This window comes from Lolium rigidum, chromosome 1 (assembly GCF_022539505.1).
Source record: "Lolium rigidum isolate FL_2022 chromosome 1, APGP_CSIRO_Lrig_0.1, whole genome shotgun sequence".
NCBI lineage: Eukaryota > Viridiplantae > Streptophyta > Magnoliopsida > Poales > Poaceae > Lolium > Lolium rigidum.
The window spans coordinates 289082562-289099726 of record NC_061508.1 but is presented as its reverse complement, the minus strand read 5'-3'; positions in this window follow the sequence as shown (position 1 = coordinate 289099726).

Genomic DNA, 17165 nt, shown 5'->3' with positions numbered 1-17165 from the left:
CCACCCGTGTGGATGCATATGCCGATCTGGGGGAGCCAATGAAGATGACGTTCGAAAGATTCCACTTCTGCGTCGGGAGAGAAGGATCACATCGCCTAGCGGCACCGATTTTTTCGGGACCGTTAGCGGTCGGTTACGATTTCCCGGGATCATCATCGTCAATTCAGTCAAGCGACGAGGAGATTTTGTCGGCAAGCTACGTCAAGCCCGCCGCCGGCGGAGATCTCGCCGATCTGTTCGGCGGGATGTCTTTCGGGTCATTCACGGATTCCGATCTGGACATCGACTCGGAAAGCATCGACAGCTTCAACATCATCGACAAATCTACTTCTATTCGGGAGGTCTTCGCCGATTGCTACGACGGTGTCACCGATTCCGAAGATGAAAACATAATGACAAAATATCATCAAGTCTGTGCAATTGGTGAGTCAAGCCACCGGGAGGATGAAGCATCAGAGGGTTTCGATGATTTGGGAAATCCATACATCGATCCCGCTGATCTTACGCGAAGATTGGAAAGCAAGTACGTTGGGCCTACACCGCGGGAGAAACTACAACTTCCGCAGGTGGCTTGGGACAGAGAAGCAAGAGCCATGAACGACACGGAGCCGATGACCACCACCGCTACATTGCAGGAGATGCAAGCGTATCAATATATACTCGCTCGTGCCAGACGGGAGATAGAAAATGAAAAGGTTATACTTGGGCAAAGAAAAGCTGCAGCCTCCTGATACGTCTCAAACGTATCTATAATTTCTTATGTTCCATGCTAGTTTTATGAAAATACTCACACGTTTTATATACACTTTATTTCATTTTGATGCATTTTCCGGCACTAACCTATTCAGAAGATCGCCTCCGGCACCCTGCCGGAGAGGGGAATCATCAACGGAGGACTCTACATCATCATGCCCGCCTCCGGATTGATGCGTGAGTAGTTCATCCTTGGACTATGGGTCCATAGCAGTAGCTAGATGGTTGTCTTCTCCTCTTGTGCTATCATGTTTAGATCTTGTGAGCTGCCTAACATGATCAAGATCGTCTATTTGTAATGCTACATGTTGTGTTTGTTGGGATCCGATGAATATGGAATACTATGTCAAGTTGATTATTAATCTATCATATATGTGTTGTTTATGATCTTGCATGCTCTCCGTTGCTAGTAGAGGCTCTGGCCAAGTTTATACTTGTAACTCCAAGAGGGAGTATTTATGCTCGATAGTGGGTTCATGCCTCCATTGAATCTGGGATAAGTGATGTAAAGTTCTAAGGTTATGGATGTGATGTTGCCACTAGGGATAAAACATCAATGCTTTGTGTAAGGATATTTGTGTTGATTACATTACACACAGTACTTAATGCAATTGTCTGTTGTTTGCAACTTAATACTGGAAGGGGAGCGGATGCTAACCCGAAGGTGGACTTTTTAGGCATAGATGCATGCTGGATAGGTGTCTATTTTCTTTGTCATAATGCCTAAGTAAATCTCATATTAGTCATCATGATATGTATGTGCATTGTTATGCCCTCTCTATTTGTCAATTGCCCAACTGTAATTTGTTCACCCAACATGCTATTTATATTATTGGAGAGACACCACTAGTGAACTGTGGACCCCGGTCCATTCTTTTACATCTGAAATACAATCTACTGCAAACTCTGTTCTCTGTTGTTCTTCGCAAACAAACATCATTCTCCACACCATACGTTTAATCCTTTGTTTACAACAAGCCGGTGAGATTGACAACCTCACTGTTAAGTTGGGGCAAAGTACTTTGATTGTGTTGTGCAGGTTCCACGTTGGCGCCGGAATCCCTGGTGTTGCGCCGCACTACACTCCTTCACCAACAACCTTCACGTGGCCTTCATCTCCTACTGGTTCGATAAACCTTGGTTTATTACTGAGGGAAGCTTGCTGCTGTATGCATCACACCTTCCTCTTGGGGTTCCCAACGGACGTGTGCTTCACGCGTCATCAAGCTAATTTCTGGCGCCGTTGCCGGGGAGATCAAGACACGCTGCAAGGGGAGTCTTTCACACCCAATCTCTTTACTTTGTTTATTGTCTTGCTTTACTTTATTTTATTTTCTGTTTTGTTTGCTTTCTTTATATCAAAAACACACAAAAATTAGTTACTAGTTTTACTTTATTTAATCCTGTTCTGCTTAGTTTGTTTTTATTTCTGTTAAAATGAATACTCCTGAGAACACTAAGTTGTGTGATTTCACTAGCACCAATAATAATGATTTTATATGCACTCCTATTGCTCCACCTGCTACTACATCAGAATTTCATGAAATTAAACCTGCTTTACTAAATCTTGTTATGAGAGAGCAATTTTCGGGTGTTAGTTCCGATGATGCTGTCTGCCCATCTTAATAATTTTGTTGAACTTTGTGAAATTCAAAAGTATAAGGATGTAGATGGAGATATTATAAAACTGAAATTGTTTCCTTTCTCCTTAAGAGGAAGAGCTAAAGATTGGTTGCTATCTTTGCCTAAGAATAGTATTGATTCATGGACTAAATGTAAAGATGCTTTCATTGGTAGATATTATCCTCCTGCTAAAATCATATCTTTGAGAAGTAGCATAATGAATTTTAAGCAATTGGATAATGAACATGTTGCCCAAGCATGGGAAAGAATGAAATCTTTGGTCAAGAATTGCCCTACCCATGGAATAACTACTTGGATGATCATCCAAACCTTCTATGCAGGATTAAATTTTTCTTCGAGGAACCTATTGGATTCAGCTGCTCGAGGTACTTTTATGTCCATCACTTTGGGTGCCGCAACAAAGCTTCTTGATGATATGATGATCAACTACTCTGAATGGCACACTGAAAGGACTCCGCAAGGTAAGAAGGTAAATTCTGTTGAAGAAACCTCCTCCTTGAGTGACAAGATTGATGTGATTATGTCTATGCTTGTTAATCGTAGATCTAATGTTGATCCTAATAATGTTCCTTTAGCTTCATTGGTTGCTCAAGAAGAGCATGTTGATGTAAACTTCATTAAAAATAATAATTTCAACAACAATGCTTATAGGAATAATTTGGGTAACAACAACTATATGCCATATCCTTCTAATAGTAGTAATTCTTATGTTAGATCTGTTTTGCCTAGTGAGGAAAAGATGCTAGAAATTGAAAGAGCTACTAAGAGCTTTATGCAATCACAATATGAGCAAAATCAATTGTTTACTAAAACTATGAATGAACAATCTGTCTTGTTGAAAAATATAGGGAATCAACTTGAAAATTTGAATATGAAAATTTCTGGTTTGCAAACTAAGCTTTCAAATGCTGCAAACCGAATCTCATACATGTCTGAGTCACAAGCTTCTTTAATTAATAAAATGGCTTCTAAACCTGAGGACAATGATAACAAAATTCTTGCTACAGCAAACGCTATTCAAGTTCGAATTATTGACAATATTAGATTGATGGCTGAATTGCATGCTAGGTGGGAAAGAGAAGAAAAACTAGCTAAAGAGAATAATGTAGCTAAAGTTTGGACTATTACCACCACTAGTAATGTTGATGCTTCACATGTTGCTAAACCTCCTACTATCAATGGTAAAATAATTGGTGTTGGCAATGTTTCTACTCCTAGTGCAAAGCGTGCAAAATTGCCTGAAACTGCTGAAACTGTTTGTGATAAAAGTGCTGAAATTTTTCAGAATATTGGGGACATCGATCCCATTGCTTTAGATCATAATGGTTTAGATTTTGATGATTGTCATATCTCTGAAGTTATTAAATTCTTACAAAAACTCGCTAGAAGTCCTAATGCTAGTGCTATAAATTTGGCCTTTACGAAACATATTACAAATTCTCTCATCAAAGCTAGAGAAGAGAAATTAAAACTTGAAACTTCTATTCCTAGGAAGTTGGAAGATGGTTGGGAGCCCATCATTAAAATGAAGGTCAATGATTTTTATTGTAATGCTTTATGTGATCTTGGTGCAAGTATTTCTGTTATGCCTAACAAACTCTATGATATGCTTGACTTGCCACCATTGAAAAATTGTTATTTGGATATTAATCTCGCTGATAATTCTATAACGAAACCTTTGGGGAGGATTGATAATGTTCACATTACGGTTAACAATAACCTTGTCCCCTTTGATTTTGTTGTCTTGGATATTGAATGCAATGCATCTTGTCTTATTATTTTGGGAAGACCCTTTCTTCGAACTGTTGGTGCTGTTATTGATATGAAGGAAGGAAATATTAAATATCAATTCCCTCTTAAGAAAGGTATGGAACACTTCCCTAGAAAGAGAATGAGGTTACCTTTTGATTCTATTATTAGAAACAGTTATGATGTTGATGCTTCATCTCTTGATAATACTTGAATTACACTTTCTGCCCCTAGCTGAAAGGCGTTAATGAAAAGCGCTTATGGGATACAACCCATTATTTTATTTCTGCAATTTTTGTTTTATATTTGTGTCTTGAAAGTTGTTACTACTGTAGCAACCTCTCCTTATCTTTACTTTATTGCATTGTTGTGCCAAGTAAAGTCTTTGATAGTAAGGTTGATACTAGATTTGGATTTCTGCGCAGAAACAGATTTCTAGCTGTCACGAACTTGAGTAGAACTCTCTGTAGGAAACGCAGAAAAATCTGCGAAACTTCATGAGTGATCCTCAGATATGTACGCAACTTTCATTCAATTTGAGATTCTTCATCTGAGCATGTTAAGTGCCTCTAAAAAAATCGTCTTTACGGACTGTTCTGTTTTGAAAGATTCTGCCTTTTATTTCACATTGCCTCTTTTGCTGTGTTGAGTGGATTTCTTTGCTCCATTAACTTTCAGTAGCTTTGGACAATGTCCAGAAGTGTTAGGAATGATTGTGTCCTCTCTGAACATGTGAATTTTTGATTATGCACTAACCCTCTAATGAGTTTGTTTTGAGTTTGGTGTGGAGGAAGTTTTCAAGGGTCAAGAGAGGAGGATGATATAATATGATCAAGAAGAGTGAAAAGTCTAAGCTTGGGGATGCCCCCGTGGTTCATCCCTCCATATTTCAAGAAGACTCAAGTATCTAAGCTTGGGGATGCCCAAGGCATCCCCTTCTTCATCGACAACTTATCAGATCACCTCTAGTGAAACTATATTTTTATTCCGTCACATCTTATGTGCTTTACTTGGAGCGTCTGTATGCTTTTATTTTTGTTTTTGTTTGAATAAATTCGGATCCTAGCAATCCTTGTGTGGGAGAAAGACACGCTCCATTGTTTCATATGAACACTGGTGTTCTTAGCTATACTTTAATGTTCATGGTGAAGGTTGAAAATCGCTCCGTTCATTGCTATTTGGTTGGAAACAGAAAATGCTCCATGTGGTAATTGGTATATTGTCTTGAATAATTTGATACTTGGCAATTGTTTTGAGTTCTCAAGTAGATCATGTTTAAGCTCTTGCATCATGTAGTTTAAACCTATTAGTGGAGAATTACTGTAGAGCTTGTTGAAATTTGGTTTGCATGATTGGTCTCTCTAAAAGTCTAGATATTTTCTGGTAAAAGTGTTTGAACAACAAGGAGACAGTGTAGAGTCTTATAATGCTTGCAATATGTTCTTATGTAAGTTTTGCTGTACTGGTTCATACTTGTGTTTGCTTCAAATAACCTTGCTAGCCAAAGCCTTGTACTGAGAGAGAATGCTTCTCATGCATCCAAAACCTTGAGCCAAAACCTATGCCATTTGTGTCCACCATAATTACCTACTATGTGGTATTTTTCTGCCATTCCAAGTAAATTGCTTGCGTGCTACCTTTAAAAATTTCACTCCTTGTCTTTGCAATACATAGCTCATGGGAAAATAGCTTAAAATACTATTGTGGTATTGAATATGTCGCTTATGTATCTTATTTCTTATAAGTTTCTTGTTGAGCGGTAACCATGTTTCTAGGGACGCCATCAACTATTACACCTTTGTTGAATATCATGTGAGTTGCTATGCATGTTCGTCTTGTCTGAAGTAAGGGTGATTTGTCATGATTAAATGGTTTGAGTATGCATATTGTTAGAGAAGAACATTGGGCCGCCAACCAAAGCCATGTATCATGGTGGAAGTTTCAATTTGGAGATTAATCCTCAATCTCTCATGAGAATATTATCTGTTGTTGAATGCTTAAGCATTAAAGAGGAGTCCATTATCTGTTTTCTAAGTTTTCTCGCTATGGATGTCCTCAAGTTGAGATCTATCCAAAACGAGAAATCAAATGCGATCTATCTCCTTGGACCTCTGTACAGGTGACATAGAGGTACCCCTCTGTGACACTTGGTTGAAACATATGTAATGCAATGATAATCCATGGAAATCCGAGTTAATTAGGACAAGGTGCGAGCACTATTGGTATTCAATGCATGAGGCTTGCAACTTATAGGATGTTTTATGCATAACACATATGAATTATTACTACCGTTGACAAAATTGTCTCAATGTTTCCAAAATAAAAAGCTCTAGCACAAGAGTAATCCCTGCTTCCCTCCGCGAAGGGGCCTTTCTTTTACTTTATGTTGAGTCAGTTTACCTACTTCTTTCTATCTTAGAAGCAAACACTTGTGTCAACTATGTGCATTGATTCCTACATACTTGCTTATTTGCATTCATCATATTGCTTTGTGTTGACAATTATCCATGAGATTAACATGTTGAAGTTGAAAGCAACTGCTGAAACTTATATCTTCCTTTGTGTTGCTTCAAAACCTTCTATTAAGAATCTATTCTCTCCATCGCGAAAACCCTAGTACCGAGAGGCACGATACGAGAAAACATACTGTGACGCCATCGCCGCCAATCCCATCTCGGGGGATTCAGGAGATCGCCTCCGGCACCCTGCCGGAGAGGGGAATCATCACCGGAGGACTCTACATCATCATGCCCGCCTCCGGAGTGATGCGTGAGTAGTTCAACCTTGGACTATGGGTCCATAGCAGTAGCTAGATGGTTGTCTTCTCCTCTTGTGCTATCATGTTTAGATCTTGTGAGCTGCCTAACATGATCAAGATCGTCTATTTGTAATGCTACATGTTGTGTTTGTTGGGATCCGATGAATATGGAATACTATGTCAAGTTGATTATTGATCTATCATATATGTGTTGTTTATGATCTTGCATGCTCTCCGTTGCTAGTAGAGGCTCTGGCCAAGTTGATACTTGTAACTCCAAGAGGGAGTATTTATGCTCGATAGTGGGTTCATGCCTCCATTGAATCCGGGACAGGTGACGAAAGTTCTAAGGTTATGGATGTGTTGTTGCCACTAGGGATAAAACATCAATGCTTTGTCTAAGGATATTTGTGTTGATTACATTACGCACGTACTTAATGCAATTGTCTCGTTGTTTGCAACTTAATACTGGAAGGGGTGTAGATGCTAACCCGAAGGTGGACTTTTTAGGCATAGATGCATGCTGGATAGCGGTCTATGTTCTTTGTCGTAATGCCCTAAGTAAATCTCATATTAGTCATCATGATATGTATGTGCATTGATATGCCCTCTCTATTTGTCAATTGCCCAACTGTAATTTGTTCACCCAACATGCTATTTATCTTATTGGAGAGACACCACTAGTGAACTGTGGACCCCGGTCCATTTTTTTACATCTGAAATACAATCTATCGCAAACTCGTTCTCTCGTTGTTCTTCGCAAACAAACATCATTCTCCACACCATACGTTTAATCCTTTGTTTACAGCAAGCCGGTGAGATTCACAACCTCACTGTTAAGTTGGGGCAAAGTATCTTGATTGTGTTGTGCAGGTTCCACGTTGGCGCCGGAATCCCTGGTGTTGCGCCGCACTACACTCCTTCACCAACAACCTTCACGTGGCCTTCATCTCCTACTGGTTCTATAAACCTTGGTTTCTTACTGAGGGAAACTTGCTGCTGTACGCATCACACCTTCCTCTTGGGGTTCCCAACGGACGTGTGCTTCACGCGTCATCACCTCCGCGTCGAGAAGGCGAAGAGATGAGTTAAGTCGACAGTCAGGAACTTCGGGAGATAACCACAGAGTAGCACATGATAGAGGAAGATCTCGATTGGCGCATGTACCCGAGGATGAGCGGGAGCATCTGATCCAGAACCTCGACATGTCCTTTATGTCGATAGCTACAAGAGGAACATCATCCCCAAAACACCGGAGGCAGGATACATGGCGACTCAAGCCTTTATATTGGCATCCAGACCACCTCCTAGAGATCCAAGAGAAGCGATATACCAAATGGCCATGGCAGGAGTTGGAGCCATGGGAACAACGTTCACAAGTTCAAGCACACCACCTGAAGGTGCCCCAAGGCGAAATAGTCCTCGACCTGCTGCGGTAACGCAAGATTCCCCAAGGATAGGTGACGCGAGAGATACAACGACACAAGCACGAGTTGATAGAGCAAGGCAAGAAAGAAGAGAACGTCGGTACTCACCAGAAGTAGATGATGAAGATATGTGTGGGCTTCCATGCTTCACTCGACGAGTTCGCAAAACTCAGGCTCCGTCTGGGTTTAAATTACCTGACAACTACAAAAAATTCGATGGTTTGCAAGATCCTGAGGACTGGTTAGTTGACTACCTGGAGACAGTGAAGTTAATGGGTGGAACTAAAGCAACTGCCATGCAGAGCATCCAGGTTCACCTATCCGGAGCTGCAAGGTCATGGATAAAAAAGTTGCCAGAAGGATCCATCGACATCTGGGAAACTTTCAAAGATATGTTTGCGAATTTTTTTTGATCCACGTGCAAGAAACCTGCATCAATAGAGCAGCTAAGGGCCCACAGGCGGAAGTATGATGAACCAATGAGGACATCCATCCAGAGATGGAACATTATAAAAAATTCGGCAGAGAACATATCTGATGAAAGAGCAATAGATGCAATGTTGTGGGGATCCGAAGAAAGGACTTAATCGAGGACTTGGGAAGGTCTAACCCGAAAACAATAGCAGCGCTCATGGAGATAGCGAATCTCTGGGCATATGGCGAAGATGCTGTCCAAAACAAACGGCACAGGTCACCCGACGAAGACCGCAACAGAAATAACAATCAAAATAGGCGACGTTTCTCTCGACAGTTCTCAGACTATGATGGCCCTGGCCAAGTAGCGGCTGATTTTCGAGGAAATAGTGGAGGAAATTATTGAGATGATTATCAGAGGAGTAACGAGCAGCGCAGTGATTACATGGATGCTCCAAGTTCTAGCAGGCAAAATAGCCGGCCGAGGTTCCAAAGGCCATATGTATCACCCGAAGATCTTTTGAATGGACCATGCCAGATGCACTTCTTCATCGATAATACTGGGAAAAGACAGTCGGGTCATCTTCAGAAGGACTACGGAACTTTCCAAGCATTGCACAGATACGCGGGACATGCCAATGCACAGGCAACAAGCAGGAGGAACCCCCAGGGGCCAAGGAGTGAGATTCACCTCCCACCTGCACCCGCAATTACCGACGAAAACCGACATCAGTTGAAATTGGCGGCAGCCCCAACTAACGGTCCTTACATTGACACAACGGGAGCAGTGTCAATGATTCAGAAGGGCAGACTCTCGAATAGAGCTCAAAAGGTGATTTCGCGACAAGTTTACATGGCAGAGAAGATGCCTCCACCAACGATCGAGTATTTGAATTGGTCGGGACAGGACATCAGGTTCACCCAAGCGGACCATCCGCCTCAAGTTCCACGACCGGGGCAATCAGCCATGATTTTGCCAGCCGTAATTGCAGGATTCGATGTTTCGCGCGTATTCATATATGGAGGGAGAAGTTTGAACCTCATGTTCGCAGACTCATTGAGGAAGATGAATATATCTTTGTCAAACCTGACACCAACAGACACGCGCTTCCATGGCACCACACCCGAGAAGCCGAACTATCCACTGGGAAAGATCAATATCGATGTTCAGTTCGGAACCCGACAGAATTACAGAAGAGAGAAGCTGGAGTTCGAAGTCATAGATTTTCCGTCACAGTATCATGCTCTACTGGGCGACCCGCTTATGCTAGATTTATGGTGGTGCCACATTATACATATCTGTTATGGAGACTTCCTGGACCCAAGGCCCCAATCACAGTAAAGGGGAGCTTTGCTCTGGCAGATAAGTGCGACAAGGACTTCCCCAAGATGTCAGAAACTTTCGGGATGCATGCAGAATATGCGGCGTCAAGGTTAACAACTGATTATGATGTGTTGCCTGACGGAGGAAGGCCGCTTAAGGAGCAAACTTTCGACACATCCAAGAACTCAAAGGAAGTGCAGATTCACCCAACGGATCCTAAGAAGACGAAATCTATCGCAACAAACATGGACAGGGCATAGGAAAGCGTGCTCGTCGAGTTCCTCCGTGAGCGCTGGGAAATCTTCGCATGGTGTCCAGCTGACATGCCAGGAGTACCCAAGGAATTCGCCGAGCACCCCCTTAATCTGGATCCAAGGGCTAGGCCAATTCGACAACCTTTGCGGCGTTTTTCGGAGCCAAACCGCAAAGGTATGCTCTCAGAAATTAATCGACTTCGAGAAGCAAATTTCATTAAGGAACTACACACAGAGGCCACATGGGTCGCTGACCCAGTTCTGGTCCCGAAGAAAAACACTGATGTCCTTCGCATGTGCGTCGACTTCACGTGTCTCAATAAATATTGTCCAAAGGATCACTTTCCCCTCCCGAGAATCGATCAAATTATTGACTCCACAGCGATATGCGAACGTCTTTCCTTCCTGGATGCGTATTATAGTTATAACCAGATCCGCCTAAAAGAAGAGAATGAAGTCAAAACAGCTTTTATAACCCCTTATGGCGTGTTCTGCTACAGAACTATGCCCTTCGGGTTGAAAAACACGGGAGCTACTTATCAGAGGATGATGCAAAAGTGTCTTGCCATGCAGATTGGCAAAAACGTTCAAGTGTACATCGACGACGTCGTCATACAACAAAGCAGGGGTTATCTTTGATTGATGATCTTAGAGAAACCTTCGACAACCTTGACAAGTTTCGCCTCAAGCTAAACCCGACGAAATGCTCCTTCGGTGTTCCTGCGGGAGAACTCCTCGGATACTTAGTATCAGCAAGAGGAATTGAGGCAAACCCCGAGAAAATACAAGCCATCGTGACAACGAGGAAGCCCACGAAGCTCAAGGAGTAAGCAGCTGACAGGCCGTGTCGCAGCATTGAGTAGATTTGTCGCTAGGCTGGGAGAAAAAGTGTTGCCGTTTTACGCGCTGATCAAGCACGGGGAAAAGTTCGAGTGGAATGAAGAAGCAGACAGAGCTTTCGAGCACCTCAAGCGTACAATCTCGACACCCCCAATACTGGTGGCTCCAAAGGATAAAGAACCTCTCTTGTTGTATATCGCGGCCACACCTGTCCTCGTGGTAGAACGAGAAGAAGAAGGGAAAATTCATGGAGTTCAAAGGCCGGTATACTTCATCAGTGAAGTTTTATCGCCATCAAAACAACGTTACCCGCACTATCAGAAATTAGCATATGGAGTGTTCACGACAGCTAGAAAACTGCGACACTAAGCGACTCTATCAAACATCCTAAACAATCCAGAAGCTACATGCCGTGTCTCCCTTTGGGGAATAGAGCTTTCTACCAGATTTCGTCGCAGAGTGGATGGAGCTGCAAAACTCGGGACCTCCGGATTTGTCGAGTACCTGGCATATGAACTTCGACGGATCTAAGAGAGTAGAAGGAGCGGGATCAGGAGTCATACTTGTGTCACCTCAAGGAGATAAAATGAAATATATATCGCAGATGACATTCCCTAATGCATCAAATAATGAGGCAGAATATGAAGCACTCATACATGGGATGAAGATGGCAAAGGCGTGCGGCGCAACTCGACTAAAAATCTTCGGCGACTCCCAGTTGGTGGCTCAGCAAGTGATGACCAAGTGCGACGCAGTCAATGATAGCATGATAGCATACAAGGAGGTGTATAATGAACTCGAAAAACTCTTTGATGGCTGCGAAGTTAATCACATCAGCAGGCTCATCAATGATGAAGCCAACATTTTGGCAAACATCGGGTCGCAATGCCTGCCAATACCACCTGGCGTATTCTGGGAGGAGATAAGCGAGAGATCAACTAAGGAAAAGAAAGCACCAAGTTAGCCGAAGAGAAAAGAGAAGTCTAAAAAAGACTCGGGGGCTCCAGCAGATCCAGAAGCAAACGCATCGGAAGATGAGGAGGAACCACATGAAGTTATGATAATACAAGTTCCTTGGATGCAGGTTTATGTGGCATATATCATGAGGAAAGAGGTACCCGAAAATCCGGTGGAAGCAAGGCGAGTCATCTGACGATCTAAGGCCTTTACCGTGGTTAAAGGAGAGCTGTACAAACGAAGCATATCAGGAGTATTGCAAAGGCGCGTCACACCCAAGGAAGGAAGAGTTATACTGAAGGATGTACACGAGGGAATATATAGCCACCATGCAAGCAGTCGAGCAATAGCAGCCAAAGTTTTCAGGGCAGGTTTTTATTGGCTAACAGAAATAGAAGACTCCAAAGACATAGTGCGCACCTACAATGCGTGCCAAAGATTTATGGTAAAACCTCATTCTCCGGCAGCAGAGCTGATGCCAATACCATTGGCTTGGCCCTTCGCACAATGGGGTCTCGACATGGTGGGGAAGCTACACAAGGCTTGGCCAGTAGGATATGTATATTTGCTCGTGGCTGTAGAAAAGTTCACCAAGTGGATCGAAGCAGTACCAGTAACTTCGGCAGATGCATCATCGGTGGTGAGCTTCATCAAGGGCATAGTCTTTCGATTTGGCATCCCTAATAGCATAGTTACGGACAACGACATCAATTTTACCTCCAAAGAATTCAAGGCATACTATGCAGAGGTAAGCATAAAACTACACCTCGCATCGGTGGCGCAACCACAAACCAATGGCCAAGTCAAAAAAGCGAACGACATCATCTGCAACGGTATCAAGAAATGGCAGTTAACACCATTGGAGAAACCTCGACACACCTGGGTGGACGAGTTGCCTAGCGTGATATGGAACATACGGACAACACCCAACGTAGCGACGTAAGAGACTCCGTTCTTCTTGGTCCATGGAGCTGAGGCGGTACTTGATACGTCTCCGACGTATCGATAATTTCTTATGTTCCATGCCACATTATTGATGATATCTACATGTTTTATGCACACTTTATGTCATATTCGTGCATTTTCTGGAACTAACCTATTAACAAGATGCCGAAGAGCCAGTTGCTTTTTTCTGCTGTTTTAGGTTTCAGAAATCCTAGTAACGAAATATTCTCGGAATTGGACGAAATCAACGCCCAGGGTCCTATTTTTCCACGAAGCTTCCAGAAGACCGAAGGAGAGTCGAAGTGGGGCCACGAGGTGGCGACACACCAGGGCGGCGCGGCCCAGGCCCTGGCCGCGCCGACCTATGGTGTGGGCCCCTCGTGCCGCCTCTTTACCTGCCCTTCCGCCTACAAATAGCCTCCGTCGCGAAACCCCCAGTACCGAGAGCCACGATACGGAAAACCTTACTGAGACGCCGCCGCCGCCAATCCCATCTCGGGGGATTCTGGAGATCTCCTCCGGCACCCTGCCGGAGAGGGGATTCATCTCCCGGAGGACTCTACACCGCCATGGTCGCCTCCGGAGTGATGAGTGAGTAGTTCACCCCCGTACTATGGGTCCATAGCAGTAGCTAGATGGTTGTCTTCTCCTCATTGTGCTTCATTGTTGGATCTTGTGAGCTGCCTAACATGATCAAGATCATCTATCTCGTAATTCTATATGTTGTGTTTGTCGGGATCCGATGGATAGAGAATACTATGTTATGTTAATTATCAAGTTATTACCTATGTGTTGTTTAAGATCTTTCATGCTCTCCGTTATTAGTAGAGGCTCGGCCAAGTTTTCGCTATTAACTCCAAGAGGGAGTATTTATGCTCGATAGTGGGTTCATGTCTCCGTGAATCTGGGGAGTGACAGAAACCCCTAAGGTTATGGATGTGTTGTTGCCACTAGGGATAAAACATTTATGCTATGTCCGAGGAGGTAGTTATTGATTACATTACGCACCATACTTAATGCAATTGTCTCGTTGTTTTGCAACTTAATACAGGAAGGGGTTCGGACGATAACCTGAAGGTGGACTTTTTAGGCATAGATGCATGCTGGATAGCGGTCTATGTACTTTGTCGTAATGCCCAATTAAATCTCACTATATTTATCATGACATGTATGTGCATTGTTATGCCCTCTCTATTTGTCAATTGCCCGACTGTAATTTGTTCACCCAACATGCTTTTATCTTACGGGAGAGACACCTCTAGTGAACCGTGGACCCCGGTCCATTCTTTTATACCTGAAATACAAATCTGCTGCAATACTTGTTTTACTCGTTTTCTTGCAAACAATCATTTCCACACAATACGGTTAATCCTTTGTTACAGCAAGCCGGTGAGATTGACAACCTCAACTGTTTCGTTGGGGCAAAGTACTTTGGTTGTGTTGTGCAGGTTCCACGTTGGCGCCGGAATCTCTGGTGTTGCGCCGCACTACATCCCGCCGCCATCAACCTTGAACGTGCTTCTTGACTCCTACTGGTTCGATTAAACCTTGGTTTCTTACTGAGGGAAACTTGCCGCTGTGCGCATCACACCTTCCTCTTGGGGTTCCCAACGGACGTGTCAACTACACGCATCAAGCAAATTTCTGGCGCCGTTGCCGGGGAGATCAAGACACGCTGCAAGGGGAGTCTCCACTTCCCAATCTCTTTACTTTGTTTTTGTCTTGCTTTATTTTATTTACTACTTTGTTTGCTGCATTATATCAAAACACAAAAAAATTAGTTGCTAGCTTTACTTTATTTACTATCTTGTTTGCTATATCAAAAATACAAAAAAAAAATTAGTTACTTGCATTTGCTTTACTCATTTCAACATGTTTCCTTTTAATTTTACCACAAAAGACATACCGGTAGGACGTGGGTCTATAGTTGGGAGAAACAATATAGAAGAATTTTTCAATCATGTTAGTACCATTGAAGATTCTGAAGATAGACACTTGGTAGAACTTGCTCCTACTTATGAAATTGCTGCTGCTTTAGTTCGCATGTTGGAAACTAAATTTGTTAATCTCAATCCTATAATCCAACACATGTTTCTTACACTCGGTGATATGGAAGAAGGGGAAAAGAAAGATTTTGTTTTCGAAATCCTTCTTAGAGAATTTGGTGGTTTAGCAAGAGAGGCTAGAAAGGTCTTTAGTAAATATAAGATGCTTGGTTTTTATACTAACTTTGCTAGTATCCTCGAAAAGATGGACATGGAGAGAATAAGGTACACTAATAACATTAATGATGGCGGGGAGATCAAAGCACCAATACCATGTAAGCTCCTAGCAATGAATGAAGCGCTAGAAAATAACTATGCTTGGCTTGTTCCTGAAAATTTGTTTGATGAGAGTAGCAAGCCCAAGACTAATGAAAAGGGAGCCGCTGAAACTTATGTATCCAATATACTATGCATGTTTGAGAAAACCCCAAACCCCGCTGAAGAATCATCATCTCTCGATAATACTTGATATACACTTTCTGCGCCTAGCTGAAAGGCGTTAAAGAAAAGCGCTTATGGGAGACAACCCATGTTTTTACGACAGCACTTTGTTTTATATTTGAGTCTTGGAAGTTGTTTACTACTGTAGCAACCTCTCCTTATCTTAGTTTTGTATTTTGTTGTGCCAAGTAAAGTCTTTGATAGTAAAGTGAATACTAGATTTGGATTACTGCGCAGAAAAAGATTTCTTTGCTGTCACGAATCTGGGTCTAATTCTCTGTAGGTAACTCAGAAAATTAAGCCAATTTACGTGAGTGATCCTCAGATATGTACGCAACTTTCATTCAATTTGGGAATTTTCATTTGAGCAAGTCCGGTGCCTCAATAAAATCCATCTTTACGGACTGTTCTGTTTTGACAGATTCTGCCTTTTATTTCGCATTGCCTCTTTTGCTATGATGGATGAATTTCTTTGATCCATTAATGTCCAAGTAGCTTTATGCAATGTCCAGAAGTGTTAAGAATGATTGTGTCACCTCTGAACATGTTAATTTTTATTGTGCACTAACCCTCTAATGAGTTGTTTCGAGTTTGGTGTGGAGGAAGTTTTCAAGGATCAAGAGAGGAGTATGATGCAATATGATCAAGGAGAGTGAAATCTCTAAGCTTGGGGATGCCCCGGTGGTTCACCCCTGCATATTCTAAGAAGATTCAAGCGTCTAAGCTTGGGGATGCCCAAGGCATCCCCTTCTTCATCGACAACATTATCAGGCTCCTCCCCTGAAACTATATTTTTATTCTGTCACATCTTATGTGCTTTGCTTGGAGCGTCGGTTTGTTTTTGTTTTTGTTTTGTTTGAATAAAATGGATCCTAGCATTCACTGTATGGGAGAGAGACACGCTCCGCTGTAGCATATGGACAAGTATGTCCTTAGGCTTTACTCATAGTATTCATGGCAAAGTTTCTTCTTCGTTAAATTGTTATATGGTTGGAATTCGAAAATGCTACATGTAGTAATTCTAAAATGTCTTGGATAATTTGATACTTGGCAATTGTTGTGCTCATGTTTAAGCTCTTGCATCATATACTTTGCACCCATTAATGAAGAAACACATAGAGCTTGCTAATTTGGTTTGCATATTTGGTTTCTCTAAAGTCTAGATAATTTCTAGTATTGAGTTTTGAACAACAAGGAAGACGGTGTAGAGTCTTATAATGTTTACAATATGTATTTTATGTGAGTTTTGCTGCACCATTCATCCTTGTGTTTGTTTCAAATAACCTTGCTAGCCTAAACCTTGTATCGAGAGGGAATACTTCTCATACATCCAAAATCCTTGAGCCAACCACTATGCCATTTGTGTCCACCATACCTACCTGCTACATGGTATTTATCAGCCATTCCTAAGTAAATTGCTTGAGTGCTACCTTTAAAATTCCATCATTCACCTTTGCAATATATAGCTCATGGGACAAATAGCTTAAAAACTATTGTGGTATTGTTATCACCAGATTTTAGCTAAATCAGGAGGTGGGCCGCGATCAAGATAGGCTTGGAAGATTACATATTGCACTTGTTATATTACTCTATGTTGACAATTATCCATGAGAT